The sequence below is a fragment of the Lepisma saccharinum genome, chromosome 13, assembly GCF_977018435.1.
Source record: "Lepisma saccharinum chromosome 13, izLepSacc3.1, whole genome shotgun sequence".
NCBI classification, from domain to species: domain Eukaryota; kingdom Metazoa; phylum Arthropoda; class Insecta; order Zygentoma; family Lepismatidae; genus Lepisma; species Lepisma saccharinum.
Window position 1 is genome coordinate 1,144,308 of NC_139241.1, and position 16,779 is coordinate 1,161,086.

Here is a 16,779-nt window from a genome sequence, read left to right on the forward strand (position 1 = left end):
GGTAGAAATGCGACGTTAAATAACTCAAGATGAATAATGTTTTCCATTGAAAAGCATCAGAAACATTTTATAATCAAATCATGTGAACAGGAAGGATATTATAAAAAGGTTCTGTGGCTCATCTCAATTGGCTGATTTTGTTCACCTGGTCCTGAACCTGAACCCGAAGCACTTTCATCATTGCTGCAATTTTGCCAAGGTCCATTTCCAAACATAACTTCCACAATTTTGTACTTCGTGGGAAGATTATTAGTTTTATGTACATGTTTAAGCTAACAGTGTTGTTTGCACTTATCCTGGTGACGAATGGTATTATCACAGCCCGCTACGACCTAAATACTTAAATCCCAAGCCTCTCAATCGTAAAGTTCACCTGCTTTAGAAGCATCTTGGTGGAATTGGTTTGGTTTGAGTTCACCTGCTTTCATTTCAATCCCAGCGATCACCCACAGGCAGGTAAAAAAAAAAACTGTATATAATGACCGTAACTAAAAACCAATAACAAGTCAATCAAATGAAACGAACCCCCCCCCCCCCATTTTTGTGTGAAGATATATAGAATTTGTAGCTAAACTATAAAATTTTGTCCCCCCAAAAATTCCCATGACGCACGCGCGTCATGAATCCTTCCCCTGTGGGCACTCCTGACTCTACGAGTTTTTTTTTGAGACGCTTTGCCACTTCAAGTTCCCGTCCAACAGTTTGTCCGTGCCAGTGGTTTCCGCATCTGCTTTTTCAGAGGCTATGGTAAACATTCTTAACTAGAGATTGTTAGATTGTTCTTGTTCCGGTGTTTAATATCTGCATACTGCAACACTGTCTTTCCGTGCTTCACATTCAAGCGATGCATTCACTTCACAGCCAATACGTCATTTCACACAAAAACGTGAAGCTTAACCTTGCTGACAGCCTGGGCTGCTAACGAGATGATTAGTCACCATGTGGACGCCACAACAGAAGGTGTTTTGTGATTTGGCACTTGCAGAATTGAAATCTGTACGTGGGTATGTTACAGGTGCCTGTGTATACGCTGTGCCTCAACTTCCTGAAGGAACAATCTTCCAGGGAGATGGAGCTCCATGCCATTTCGCAAAAAAATTCCGATGTTTCTTAGATGCATCTCGGTTCATGAAGTGGCCACCACGGTCACCGGACCTTACTGTGCTCGACTCCTCCTTGTTGTGTTTTAAGGACGAGGCGTACGCTACAAATGTTCGAAATCTGCCGGACTTACGCGAAAGAATTCTTGCTGCTGAGGTGAAATACCTTTGAAACATTTGCCGTGCCACCAATGGTGCGCATATTAATTTTGGAGTTAATGTATGTGTGCAAGAAGTTTTAGAAATAAATCATGGTAAGTGATGAAAATATATTAATTTATTTTCTTATAGTCTTAAGCGGAACACCCGGTATATGGGAAATCGCTCATTAACATCCTTTCCCAACCCATGGGTCGCGGTCCACTGCTGGGTCCCGAGGGGGCGTTTGGTAGGTCGCGAAGTCGAGTTGGAAATTGTATTTAATGTCTCTTGGAAACCTGTAACATTTAAATTACTAAGATATGCATTATCTCTCTGCTCTCGGTAACGAGATTGAAAATTACTTTCCAGAAAGTTACAGTGGATTCAATTGGATTCGAGACCCATTCTCGTATTTTGAAAGTTCAAACATGTTGTCAGTAAAACTAAAGAACGACTGTGATATCAGTTGTGATTCTGGCATTAAAACTAATTTTTTTTAGATTCAGACTTAACAAAAGTTTTGGATGTGCCGTTCTCAACCACATATTTGTCTGGAAAAGCTATTTTCATCTCTGATTCAAGTGAAAAGCAAGTACAGAAATGGATTTGACGCTCACTCAGATTTACGACTATTAACCACCATTGAACCCAACATACCCCAGCTTATACGGAAAAGGCAGCCAGCCCAAACCGTCACAGTGCTTCCGTGGGCAAGCATAAAACAAGGCTTCTTAAAAAATACTCGATGTTAGCAAAAATACGATTATAAACTGGGTGCACACCCTTACAAGTAATTCTGCCGGGGGCCATGCTTATGGGTTCAATGAAGTGTAATATCCTTCAAGGTGGGTCCCGGGCAGAAAGACATTGAGAACCCCTGGTCTAAACCAATTGATCGTTCTCAATCGCACCCTTCGGACGACCGCGTTTCCTCCCTTGTGCGCGGGGAGGGCGAGGGAGCCGAAGCGATGGACTATTCAAAAACACGCGGCCTGCGGTGATACTTCCACCACTGCAAACAGCTTTGGCGGAAGAAAACGGCTTGTTCCTTCCTGCTTTCTGTGCCGCGCTTGGCAGAAGCACTCTTGCTACGGGAAGGGAAATTTCCTTTGGTGCAATTTTATCTAAAAGGGGAGATTTTATGAAAAATATAGAAACTAACTGAGAATTTGAAGTTGTCGGACTTCATGCCTGCATTGGTGTTGCATTTCCATTACATAGATGGGGTGGATAATAAGTATATACAAACATAAGAATGTTGCGGTAAGCCAGGTCGAATGTTCAGAATACGCCACTCCATAACCGAGCAGCAGTAAGTTTATTTGATTTTTATAATTTAGCGTCGCCACTTTTGCCACTTTCGGCTAGTCGCGACGGTGAGGACAGACGATCTGATGCAATTGGAGAAGGACCATGCCCAGGTCGGAATTCGAACCAAGGAACCCTGGCGTCGAAGCATGCTCTGGCAACCACTCTGCCACGGAGGTAGGTATACAGATCGCGGGCCCAACTGCCGGCTGACCAACACAGCCCTTCCATCTGTCCACCGATCCTCTTCTGGGGTGTGTGGCTCGATGAGTGCCAACAACCTCAGTTTCGAAGTAAAAGCTGTAGGGGTAACATCGTTCTTCCGTTAGAACGTTGCCAAGCGTACGTCTGCTTTTTGTCAGTTGTTTGTATTAGCTTGTTTGTACAGTGTTTTTATCCAGGAACGGTGCTGATCAACTCTCTCTCTCCCTCGTTTTACAGTACATTTGTCAACATACTGTGTATCCGACGCTCATTTGTTTCGTCCCGCCAGAAACCTTCGGTGCCTTGTGACACGAAAATGCCCGATGTCAGTCGAAGAGAATTTAACCGATCGCTGATTCGTTGTTCCCCAGCCACCAGCTGGAAATGCGACCAGCATAGTAAGAGAAAGGTGAATGATAATGACCAATAATTTGCTTTCACGTATCTTTGTGAGCTATTTCAATCGTGTTCAGAAGAGCACGATATTAGGTGCAATAAGGCTTTATAGTCGCATTCCCATGTTTTCGCAGAACAAAACTCCATAAAGCACGTGCCGCACAGCTTTCAACGTCGTTAACTTTCACTTCAGAATGGTCCTCCGGTAATGTTGAGGCTGCCACCGATGGATGACCTTGCCAGCCGCGTAAACTTAATGGCGAGGTATGCTTAGTCTTGACCCGATGCCAGGCTGAGAGTTTCTCAAGGCTTTTGGGCTCACGAGATGTTTACAGGAAGGAGAATTTCCCTGTGGCGCCAAACTACGGCGGAAAGCGTAAACAGTGGTAGAAGAAGCAACTTTTGAGCTGACATTGTTTCGGTGAAAATGTTAAAACATCGACATGTTCTTTTTGGTGAAATTCTGGGACCACTATAGGAATTAAGCTTTTTGCTTTGGGAGTGGCATATTCGTGTTTCCATTTTGGGAGCTGAGTTTTGGGGGGATGCAAATTTGAATGTAAGTTACCACTTAGTAAACTAAAGTATTCCCTTGCGGCTGTAACTTACCTTGGTTCTAATCTAAGCCATTAAATGTTACATTTATACCTACATAATTTAGAAAAACTTAGTACATTTACATTCTAAGAAAACTTAAACTCATACACAGAAAGAAGCAGGGGTGCCCACAGGGGGTTTCATGACGCGCCTGCGTCATGAGAATTTTTTGGGGGACAACATTTTATGCCAATTCTATATATCTTCACACAAAAATAGGGGGGATCGTATCGTTTGATTGACTTGTTATTGATTTTTAGTTTCGGTTATTATGTTTAGCGTTTCTACCTGGGTGATCGCGGCGATAGGGTTGAAATGAAACACCACCTATTAATGCCTTTAGAATCGGTTTGGATGGAAGGGGGAGGGGCGTGGTATTCGCATTAATACGAGGTTAGTGGAGCAGACAAACTGTGCGGAATAAGGTTGACTAACAATGGCAGTGAGCCTAAAGTATCTAAAGTAAACATATACGAGGCTTAAATATGTCCATATTATACAGTGACGCAACCACAGGGGGTCATTGCCCCCCAAAGCCTTCGACGGAGGTTCAATTCTAGGGTAGCAAGAGGGACAAACATTGACGGCCAAGGGCACCTGCAAAGGAGCACAAAGGAGCAATTACCCTCTTCGATTTCAAATTTTATGCAAATAAAAATACTTTTTGTAAAATTTTCTTGCTTGCTTCGCTCGAATTATCTGCTTTTCTCGTCTTCGTCAAGTTAAGAGCTGTAGCTAGGGGCGACGGGAGTCGGCCATGGGCGCCGAATGATGTAAAAAAAGTTGTAAAAGAGAGAATGCCATGAAATTATTTACGCCCTATTAAATCAATATTGTTTTAAATTGCAACAATTGGATCTAAATATTTTCTTGCTCTCTTCGCTCGCGTTCTCCTTCTTTTCTGTAATGTAATGTATTTAAATAATATGTGTTGTATATTTGTATTGAATAAGCTTTGAATACGTACACAATTTAGTGTTAGCTTGTTGCATATGTATTTTCTATTTTATGTCGCTCCATGTTGCATATGTAAAAGGTAAAAAAAAAGGTAAAGTGTTCCCCTGTGCATAGCACCACGCCATGAAGGCGTATAGGGGGTGTGGGGGTGTAAAACATAAGTTATACATGAAAGTTACACATGTATCTTCGGAATGCATTTATCATTCATCTTCTGTCGTTCAAAAATACAGTTTCTGTGCTTGATTTCCATTATTAGCTAACGTTAAATTGACGGTGTTGAAAAAATATTTCAAATCGTTTGTTCGAAACAAATGCTTTAGCACAGACTTCTACCCCCTTTTTGCGTAATTTATGAGGATAATAACGTCTTTGATACTACTACTACTACTACTGGTAGTAGTAGTAGTAATAATAATAGTAATAAAGCCATTATTAATGCTATTATTATTATTATTATTGGTACGTTTATCCTGTTACTTGCCCCCCCCCCCCAGACAAAAATTCGTGGTTGCACCTCTGGTATTATATTTCTCCACAAATTTTGTCTGACTTGTTCAAACTTAACGTCCACCTAACCTTCCTACAAGTTTCATGTGAACACTACTGTATATGTAAAGAGCCTGTGCTGTTGTATCGGCTCGATGAGGTTGGCCAGTTTCAGAAGAGAGTCCTTCTTTAATCCACAAGGCTGCTTACTTTTCGATATGGAATTCTTTAAAGACTGGAAATTAATGGACACGAATGACTTTTCACTTGTGTTTGTTACTTAGTCAAGAAATCGTATACTATAGATTTCAATTCCATTTTGTTTCAGGGGGATAAAAACATCCCTGGCAGGGACAAAAATAATTTTATTTTGCCGGAGGTAAAATTGTTTGGGGTGGAGATATAACCGTCATCCGCCACCCCCACCCCTCAATTCCCACACTGAAGTACAGTGTGGTTCAAAATTCGCGAAACCTAAATTTTTAATCGTTAAAGCTTTTTTACCGTTGTTTTAGCTGATTGAAATTCGACAAGGAACCAATCGACAGTTAATTATATCACTTATGAACATTTGTGCGTATTCGAAAAACTTATGAATCTTTTTCTTTCTTTTTTTAATAATGCCCTTTTCATTATACTATATGTACCGACTTTCAAGTCAAGACTGAGGCGAGAAAGATGCGTGTTCATAAACCGAGACGAGACCAAGGGCTGCAAGGGCTCGTTTGAAGGATCAAACTTATCGACCGTGCATCGATTTCGATTATGGTGCTGCCATCTATGCTTTGTTTACCTTACTTTACCTTACTTTTCAAACTACCCTCGTATGTATTGTAGACGGTAGAGTGCAAGCTAAAGTATTATGTGACTTGATGCCTTGTGTATTTTTAGGCCTGGAATATCTTTTACTTTGATATCTGCGCCGTTTTTGTAAGTATATTTATCGATTCAGTGTTTATAATCACTCTTCCAACAATTGGCCACGCTGTTCAACAGAGCATTATGTAACGGACCGCCTTATCTGACGCCGAAGCGTTTTAAAGAGCTTCCACCGAGAGATAACAGATAAGTAAATGACTGAATGTCTTCAGATGGAATTGTCTGTGAGATTAGTAGAATGTGTGAACAGAAATGACGAGTTTCAGCTTTCACAAGTCCGCTTCCTCCCAGAACACGCATCTGGTTCTACGAGTACATCGAAAAGTGTCCACGACGGCGCAATCATTCTTTGATACCGAACGAAAGAAATTCACTAGGGGTGTGCAAGACAGAAATTTTTGGGGATCGGGACGGGAAAAATTCGCACCTTCACTTACTAGGTCGGGAAATTTTCGGTACGGGAAATAATTGAAATTTCCAGACGCTCTGGAAATCTCGAATTTTACACATTTTCACCTCAAGTAGCTGTTTTGAATTTCTGGAATAACAACTTAACGATTTCAGAGAAGTTCTATACACTTACAAAGGAGAAAACGTCGAGAATTAACCCAGTCCCGATTACCCTCTCTGTGCATAAAAGTGAACTTAAAACGAACTCAATTCTGTTGCTTCTGCAGCTGCTACTACTACTATTACGACAACTACTATTACTACTACTATTGATGATGATAAATGCATTAATTAGTATATTAATATCCAATATTATAATTATATATGTAATATATTAGAATATTCTAATATATTAGAATTTCTCTAAGCTTCATTTCACCTAAGTTCATTCATTTGTTTACACCAGCTGTCCATGCCTCTCAGGTATTTGAATTGTGCACAGTCGAGTGTTAAGCAGACTTCCACTTCCTGATATACTACACTGAAAAAAATAAAGGTGTGGAAACTCACCTTTTGGGGTGAGTTTGGCTTGTCACAAATAGACGTCCCCAAAAGGTGAGTTTCCACACCCCATATTGGGGTGAGTTTTTCTCACCCTAGTATAGAGTGTGTTTTTCCTCCCATAAGGGTGAGTTTTCTCACCCTAGTATAGAGTGTGTTTTTCCTCCCATAAGGGTGAGTTTTCTCACCCTAGTATAGAGTGTGTTTTTCCTCCCATAAGGGTGAGTTTTCTCACCGTAGTATAGAGTGTGTTTTTCCTCCCATAAGGGTGAGTTTTCTCACCGTAGTATAGAGTGTGTTTTTCCTCCCATAAGGGTGAGTTTTCTCACCCTAGTATAGAGTGTGTTTTTCCTCCCATAAGGGTGAGTTTTCTCACCCTAGTATAGAGTGTGTTTTTCCTCCCATAAGGGTGAGTTTTCTCACCCTAGTATAGAGTGTGTTTTTCCTCCCATAAGGGTGAGTTTTCTCACCCTAGTATAGAGTGTGTTTTTCCTCCCATAAGGGTGAGTTTTCTCACCCTAGTATAGAGTGTGTTTTTCCTCCCATAAGGGTGAGTTTTCTCACCCTAGTATAGAGTGTGTTTTTCCTCCCATAAGGGTGAGTTTTCTCACCCTAGTATAGAGTGTGTTTTTCCTCCCATAAGGGTGAGTTTTTCTCACCCTAGTATAGAGTGTGTTTTTCCTCCCATACGGTGAGTTATTCTCACCCTAGTATAGAGTGTGTTTTTCCTCCCATAGGGTGAGTTTGAGGGGTTCGTGAGGAAGAGGTAAATGATCTTCGTTTAGTATAATAATGCTTACCTTTAACCTTGAAGAATCAGTCAGATCTTTTCTATCTTATCCAATATGAATTCAGAATAAGATAGAGCAATCATAACTTCATTGTAATTTCTTCCCAGATGGCAAATGTATCAAAGTAGAGAAATGCAATGTTAACTCTTGCATTGTGTAATATACGACATCACAGTGAAAACAGTGTTTCTTCATTTAATGCGTTCAGATTTTAATGTGATTAATTGTCTTCTTTATAAAAATAATACCATTCAATTCAGCATTAAAATTTGACAAAGCTTAAAAATCTTAGAGGAAACTAGATGCAGCACGCTCACCAAGGTATTCATGTAGAAGAACAAGCCATCCCTAAATTACATGAAGCTTGCAAGGAATATTATGTATCGATTTCTAAATCATACAAAAAAGCCGCAACTTTTAATGTACATACATATTTTCCAATAAGTCTTTTTTGAGACTTCCACTTGATGCTTAGAAGCCAATTGGGACTGGATATATGTACAGTCACATACACTGCTGGGTTGTAATGATTTAATTGAAAGTCAATGGTGCTGTTATACAACCCAGAAGTGTCCTTGAGTGTACAATATAACATGAAAGGGATTGATCTTCAGAAGTCACACCCGTTAATTAAAAAATAACAACTTTTTTCTGTACTGTTTGGAAAGCAACACTCATGCTCACATACATTGCTAGGATAAATAAATGACATACTTAACACAACAAAATACTGTATACTTGTATATCCGTAAATAAATTTTATGTATACGTTGGATGCAAGTATATACATACATGGTAAGGGGATAATCTCTGAAAAATACTACCTTGCCACTAAATGCATACACATTAAGCAATAATTCAACCTTACCTTTCCTTTGCTGTTGGTTCTGCACACTCAGTTCAATGCCACAATCATTACAATGCGAGTGATTTTTGGTGCTTTTGGAACCTATTTCAGTACTTTAATAAATTAATTAGAAACGAAAATGTACATTCTTAAGAAGGCAGAGCAAATTTAGTAGAAGTTATAAATGTTCATATACATAATTTTTAACCACTCTATTTCAAATACAGAGCTTAATTTTTTTCGCCCCAAAGATTAGGTTGAAGAAATAAAGTTACCAGTTAGCAAAAAATTCAACTTTATTTACAATATTCGTACATTTCATCTTGCAATAATTCAACATAGTTCTCACAATTTTATCCAAAAAAAGAGGAATTTTACTTCATTGCTAAAAATTTGCATGCTGTATTCCTTTAAAATGTCTGTATGGAAAGGCGTCCATGATCTGAAAGGAGAAAAAATGTAAGAGTAAATAAGAATATAACCAAGAATGCATTTAGGTCAGAGTGTGATAGTTTAGAATGTACTTATAACATTTATGAGTCTTAATACTTCCCTGAAAAGTATACTAGTGATGTGCGCATACAAAGTGATTCAAGCTTCAGTAACCAGCCTTCGTGGATGAGTGGTTACGAAAGCATGCTAAAACGCCTGGGGTGTCGAGTTCGAATCCCAGCCTGAGCACAGGTGTTCTTTGTGAGTGTCCATTCATCCATTCCATCATATCATCACTCATCCTCATGTTCGCAATTAGCCCAAAAGTGGCAGAAATGCGAAGAAAAATAAACAAAATCACTCAGTCAAGCTGCTCAATTGATAGATTGACTTGGTGTTTTAAGTTCACTTTATGCACAATATGGCTAATCGAGACTGAACCTGCGGTTCAAATTGGGATCCGAACCACTATGTGCCTCCACAGAATATCGAACCCAGGACCCCTTGATTACAAGGCAACGACCTACCACTGCACCATCGGGGAGGCCCTCAAGCTGATCAGTTTCTACATTGAATGCAGTAGCACTAAATTGGCAATTTATTTTACACAGCATTTCCCATAATATTTAAAGCTCGGGGGGGGGGGGGTTAAACCCAGTAACCCCCCTTGCGTGCGCCACTGATTGAATGAACAGGTGGAGGGACTAAGAGTATGTCACCCTATTATGCAAAGGTAATATCAACATGCATGCTTTTATTTCATAAGCAAGGGCCTATACAAGGAGGGTGATGATGGGGCTATAAACAGGCAGGAAAAAATAGCGAAATGAGGGCTGACTACTGGGCACGCCACAGCATATAACTGGAAATGGCACACTATCTTCAAAAGTAAGAAATTACTTTAGGATAATATTTTGTGCTGAAACATCGGTGTCGGGATATGGAGGTGGAACATATCCGTTGACCCCCCCCCCCACCCCCTGGAATTGCCATCGGCCTTTTCAAGTCACAAAAAGCAGAAGTTGTTATAACATAAATAATGTTTAGAAAGCTTTTATTGAAAAGTTAAAACTTAAAGATAAAACAGAATAACTGTGCATTTCAGTACACTAACTGTGTAAAATGTAAAAAAAAAAAAAAATATATAGTAATAAGGAAAAGTTGTACTTGATATTCATTCATCTAGTAGTTCTCCCAAAGGATTTAATAATAGTAATAATAATAATATAATTTTATTTTTTTGTTATAATAGTTATTACTGTAAAATTATTATCATAACCATGATTCTTATTGTTAATATTTGTTCTACTATTAAGTTAAGTCAATGGATTGCCCCCCAATACACACACACAAACACCTTTCTGGTGTCGCCTAAGAGCTCAAACAGTACCATTCAATGTTGGTGTGAAAAATATTTTTTTTACTAATTTTTGAGTGTTTAGCTTTAGCTTTCTTTTGTTTCTGTTAGTTCTGCAGGGTGCGAAATCCTGGGGGGACAGGGGGATTTCCCACCACCAACAATCTTGGCCTTAAAAATCCCCCCACCAAAAATTTCCGGGGGGAAGATTTTTTGTTGTAACAAACGAAAGATAAGCAATTACTTTTAATTTCAAATATACTGTACTAAGAATAATATCGAAAACACACACAAATTAGTGTAGTTGTGAGTATTGAATGCTTTCTCTCTCAAGAAATCATTAAAAAATCTACACCAATACGCACAATTAAAGTAAAACAAGAATGCAAGAAAATTATAACTATGAAATCTAATTGATTTATATTAACATAAAGCACAAACAAAACAAAAACTTACACATAATAAAAGCACTTCAACTATTTCATAATTTATAACATCTTTAACCATGTTACTAAAGGAATTAGTTGGCTGCTTTACAATATCTGATATGTATAAAAGTAACAAATTAATTTACTTTTAATAATACACACATGTGGCGGAGGGGGAATGTAAATTAAGAACTTTCTTCCCCCACCAGTTTTCAATGATTTCGCACCCTGTAGTTCTGTCCTGTCAAAGTGTATGTGTAAACATCATGTAGCATTATACATTATACTAGCATGTAACAGGCACAGTGCCAGAAGGAGAAGTGAGTGGATGCCTCATTCCATCCCTTCACCCAGCAGACAAGAGACACATACCCTTGACAATTTTAAATATTTTCTATAGAAACAAGACATAGCTACATGAAAGTTCAACTCTCCAAAAATAAAAGCATGGATATGATTCTGTTTTCAAGTAGCAGAAATAAAGTTCTATTGAAAGTTTAGTAGGCTACGAAAGAAATACATAAACATTATAATTTGTATATTTATGCTAAGGTGCATTTTGGAAATGCATATCCAAAGATTCTTAATTACAAAATGAAAGGTGTGTATGTATGGTTCGCACACGCAGCATTATATTTTACGTTCCTAGTTCTATTTATGTGATTCTGACATTTTCATATTACATACAGGTTAATTGATTTATTTACTTACATTTCCATTTACAAAATCAGGATCATCTTCAAACATCAGATGTGGTTATTTTAGTTAAACAGCATTCAATGTCTGAAATAAGGAATAAATTTAAATTAGATTAATCTTGAAAGTAGCAAAAATTTAACTTCTTCAATACAACAGTTTATTGTACAACTATATTTCTTAATAGATGGAAGACTATTTGAAGCGTTCAAGTGGATTTAACATATAAAAGTTAATTATCATGCAAAGTTAGTATCATTTGGATCCCCCCAGCAATTTAAATTCTCCTAAGGAATGTCTATATATACAGTGGAAGATTGAATGAAAGAAACCCAGAATGATGAAAGTTTAGATACTTTTCAAATAAGAATTAATTTCTTTATCTGTGTGTTTTCTTCTACATAACATCTCAAAATGAATTTAATTTCCACAGACAAAATTTGTATGTAGGCTTTTACAGGGTAACTAATAGCCAATAAATGTAGCATCACAGACCCTCACTTTGCAAGTTGAAAAGAGAAAACAAATAAAATGTATAAATCACTTACTTCATCACACATCCACAAGAACACTAAATTGTACACAAGCAGCAATCGATTCTCAGAACTTAAAGATGCTGACACAGAAGTATATTTGCTGTGTGGTCTAGTCAACCATTTTTTTTTTCACTAATCCTCCATGAAATTAATTGTGTAACAAAGATATTAGGAAAGGTATGTAAAGAGTGAGATGCATAAATATTTCCCGGAGAAGTTCAATGCAGTTCAATTCCTTAAATACACGTGGGACGTCAAAAAATATTGAAAATTATGAACAACTTGCCTGGTAATATTTTAACATCTCGCTGTACACATTGTGTAATTAGTATGCCATATCAATTTCCAAATACTTCTTAAGACAGTCACAACAAAGTTTTACACTCCAGCCTACACTGTGTATAGCTATTAGTACTGTCCTTCCCAGTGGCGAACACTCCCTTTGAAACAGAAATAACCGAAGCTATGAGACACCCACCCACCCTTTCCTATTTCCAGATTTGTTGTTTGAATTTGTTTTTAAGTCCACTTTATGCACAGAAAGGCTAATCGGGGCTGCACCTAAAGTTCAAAGTGAAATCTGAACCACTACCGAGTATGGAACCTCGGACTCCTTGATACATGTATTTATGTATGCATATACTTTTGACACTTTAATTTTCTTTTCACACTCACTATGATGACTAAATGTTCAATACTAGCTGACCCTCTAGCGTGCGCTACACCTGGGTACACATAGTGGTCGCCACTGGTCCTCCCACCTCAACATATAAGCTTACTTCCTAAGAGACCTCTGTCATTTCAAGTTCCTACAGCTTAAAACTTATGAAAATAATGAATAATAAATTCCCTTGAAAAGAGAACAAAATTAGATTTGAACTACTCTACTTACATTGCATATCTGTGTAAACCCAACCCATGCAGGATCCTTGAAAAACTGCTATCGGTGATGAGTGGCGAAATGTTCAGTGTAGATTGGAACTAAGGCGAGTGTGTTTGTGGGTATTATCCGTATTCACTCCTCTCTATGCATGGCACATTCCTGAAAAGGAGTTGAAAATTAAAATAATACTTAAAATTTTATGTTACACAACCATATTTATGTGTAAAAGAAATCTAAGACAACACTCTAAAAGAAATTCTAGCTGCTGCTTGAAATTGTAAGTTTTCTTAACTTAAATTGTTAATGTTTAGAATCCCCCAAGGACCGAAAATTAGAAGATACTATGGACGCACACTACAGAAAACCTCACGAATATCAGCGTCTGAATGTGGGAAGGCGATCATTGCTCCCGAAAATTAATGTCAAGGTATATTTAACTTTCACGCCCTTGTTTACAATGTGTCTTTTTTCCTTTAAAAAATTGTGAATTAGATGCAATCGACTACAACGAATGAATGGAGTTTAAGCAGCAGCTTACAAATCTTATAAACTCTTACAGAAGCCTGTTTTGTAAATAATATTTCCCATGCAAATTAACTTTACGTCCCACAGTATCCCACTGCATTATTTTGGCCTCTTTACTTAAAAATCAATTACAAATCCCTCTGGGGTACGTTCCGACGGTGTCGGGAAAAATGCGCCCGGGAAAATTGCGCTCTCGCAATATAAGTGGGAAAAATGCGCCCTCCCAAGAGTAACCACAATGAAAAGTGGAAAAAATGCGCCCAGCACAGACGACCTTCATCAATATGATAATATGTTGATTAAAACAACCTTGACGCAGCTTCCCCTTACACTTAACACAGGCTTGGGACTGTCAGAAAAGAGAGTTTTTTAAAAAAGTACAGTAAAAATATTATCTTTTCTGGCGTGTTTAGAAGCTGGAGATGATGTCCTTTGTCATAATTTTTTTTTACTTTTGTAATTTCTATTTAATATGTTGTAATTTTTATTTTATTTGATTAAGGTTTTTATTTACATTTGTATTTCCATTTCTTGTGACCTCCGTTGACGATCTACTCCAGACTTCTCAGGCACTTGGTAAGGTCCTTGGGTGTGCTTGTTTTGTAAGTATGTAAAATTTTGCTAATCTGTTCATCCAGTTTTATGTACGTTCGTTTCCTCTTCGTTCCTTCCAAACCGATGCTAGCCCTGTCATATTTGTATCCGCTGTAATCCGCTTCCTGCTTCAGCGTCTTCAGAAGGGTGTAGAATTTGGGATGAAGTCGAACTTTCTCCTGCAGCTTATTGTTTCACCCTTCGACAGCATTGTTCGTGCGGTGCTTTGCATCTCCACAGTGCCACACATCAACTGGTAGATTTGGATTTTGCAGGCATTGTTGTACAAAATAGTCAAGAAACGCTGTCAGTTTCTCTCCTGCTGGCGCCGTACTATGGATTTGGAGCCACCCATCTTCAACGTCCTCGCGGGGGATCATTGCCAGAGCGCTGCACATGCGGACATGAAGCCTTACTTCTTCGTCATTCGTGTAGTCCGGTACCAATCCAACGTCTTGAACTTTGCGCCACAGACTCGCTTAATTGTGTGCTGGGCGCATTTTTCCCACTTTCTAATGTGGTTACTCTTGGGAGGGTGCATTTTTCCCACTTTTATTGCGAGAGCGCATTTTTCCCGGGCGCATTTTTCCCTGATTCGTTCCGACAGCCAATAACGAAAGATTATGAATTATGCGCAACAAGTTACTTTACAACTTTAGGAACATCACACACCTAACGAAGGTGCCAGTCGCAGTCAGAATAGTCGACACCAAAGGGGGCTCTAGCCCACAACGAAATATTTTTGGCCCATCTCCTCCTAACACAAATAGCCAACAGTTAAAAATTGGGATTGCTTTACAGCGCAGCGAGAATCACACAAGAACAGAAGAACACAAAGAGAGAGGGTGAAAGAGACCGAAGATACATTGACAGCGAATGACAGAGAACATAAATAGAAGGAAATGGGAAAGAGAGAAGGAAGCGTAGAAAGAAAGAGACAAAAGGTAAAGAAGAATAACGGAAATGGAAACAGAGGAACCAAGAGAGCAGAGAAAAATTGAAACATATGAAAACGGAGAAAGAAATAAAGATGATAGAGAATCCTAGTAGCAGTGATAATTGTAGTAGGGTCAACCTTTGTGACGTTGTTCCCCCAAACATCCACATATTCTGTTTAAAGTAAGATTATCTTTCGTTTGTACCGGATTGTATCGCATTTACTTTCTTTTTCAACATTACAGAGTTCGAGTATTCACAAATTGAACTTGGGGGGGGGGGACTTCAGGTAGCCCGTACAGTTTTATCCCAGCGCATTTTTTCGATTGTACCGTAACGATTTGAGAGTAAATTAAATTAATATTTGAAGTTCCCTCGCCCCCAACTTTAAAATGAAGGACAAAATCATTACGTTTGTACCATTGAAATAACTAAACTAAACAACTAAAAGCTCCCCATCATGGAGGAAGAAAAAATCAAGCAACTTCTTGGATAGAATTTCGTTTGTGCACTTGAAATTTTATTTTTTATCGTTATAGTTTTCCAGTTATTTCTCTCCAAAAATGGGAGTGGGAAGGACGGAAACGAACTTAAACCATGATTTCTCAGTCTCCGTAACCATAGGCGTAAATTGGCGGGGACAAGGACCCCCAAAATTTTCACATTTGTTAAAATCTTCAAGTTAGGCGACCTGAGGAGCAAAGTAATAAAGAGTAATATTTGTGATTTCGCTAGTTATTTAAATGTCTTAGCACGTCGAGCTGCGACGCCAGGTGTCCCGGGTTCGAATCCCGCTTGGGCATGGTTGTTTGTAAATGTCCATTCATCAATTTCATCACTCATCCCCATATTCTCAAAATTAGCCAAGAGGCACAAACCGCGAAGTAAAATAAAACGAATCAATCAAATCAAACCATGACGAATGCCAATCTTCGGACGAGAACTATTGAAAGGCCTCACACTGCATGCTAAACAGTGCCCTCTCACCGTGTACTGTCATTATTTCGAAATGTGAAACACATTTTGGTCTAAGCATTTAGGATAGGACAATCTGAGCATATATATAAAGAAAACTTACAGTGTAAAAATATTGAAAACGTTATTGAACTTACTTACCTTCGAATCCTGCTTTCTTATCTTCACTTTCAAATACCCACTCAGCAGACAAACTATTCTGGCCCACGGCACAGACGACCTCACACAATGTCAACGGCAAGGCTATTCTGGGCCTGCTTGTCCCAGACGCCCTTCGATTGGTCCACACGAAAAGCGCGCCGTATACGACGCGTGACTTGCAACAAAAGACACTAAAAGTGAATGTCCTTTAAACAAAGCAACGATCTTTGGGGGTGGGGGTGGTTTAGACAACTTTTGTGGCAGGCGGATCCACTGGGAGGGCGATGGGAGCGATCTCCATTCCCAACTGCCAGTTCTTGGATATGATATTATACCTGATATTTTTGAGACTCAAATGTTCCGACTTTTATCCCCAAATTTAAAAGGCTCGATAATATTTATAAAATAAGTCAACCTTATGATCAAGATAAGCTAATCGAAACTGACACTACAGTTTAAATTTGTATTGAATCACTGTGCAATATGCTTCAAAATGAAATCGAACTGAGACCCCTTGAGGGAATAGGCTTTCGTGTTCTGTGAATATTCACTATATTTCTCATATCTGCTCATTCAGATTACATTGTGGCAATAGGAGGTCAAGAGGCATTATGAT

General features: G+C 38.7%; 2 protein-coding genes and 1 long non-coding RNA gene across 3 annotated transcripts in view; 1 reads left to right on the forward strand and 2 right to left on the reverse strand.

Annotated features, from left to right (window-relative positions):
- Nucleotides 1-16,779, reverse strand: part of Cln7 (CLN7/MFS domain-containing 8) — a 143,945-nt gene that overhangs the window by 106,048 nt on the left and 21,118 nt on the right. The window lies entirely within an intron of this gene.
- Nucleotides 1-16,779, forward strand: part of LOC145997132 (putative aarF domain-containing protein kinase 2) — a 292,541-nt gene that overhangs the window by 39,182 nt on the left and 236,580 nt on the right. The window lies entirely within an intron of this gene.
- Nucleotides 8,939-16,242, reverse strand: LOC145996853 (uncharacterized). Its single transcript, XR_014442820.1, has 4 exons — nt 16,164-16,242; nt 13,002-13,151; nt 11,589-11,660; nt 8,939-9,102 (listed from the first exon to the last, which is right to left on the reverse strand). It is a non-coding gene; the product is annotated as an uncharacterized LOC145996853 (long non-coding RNA).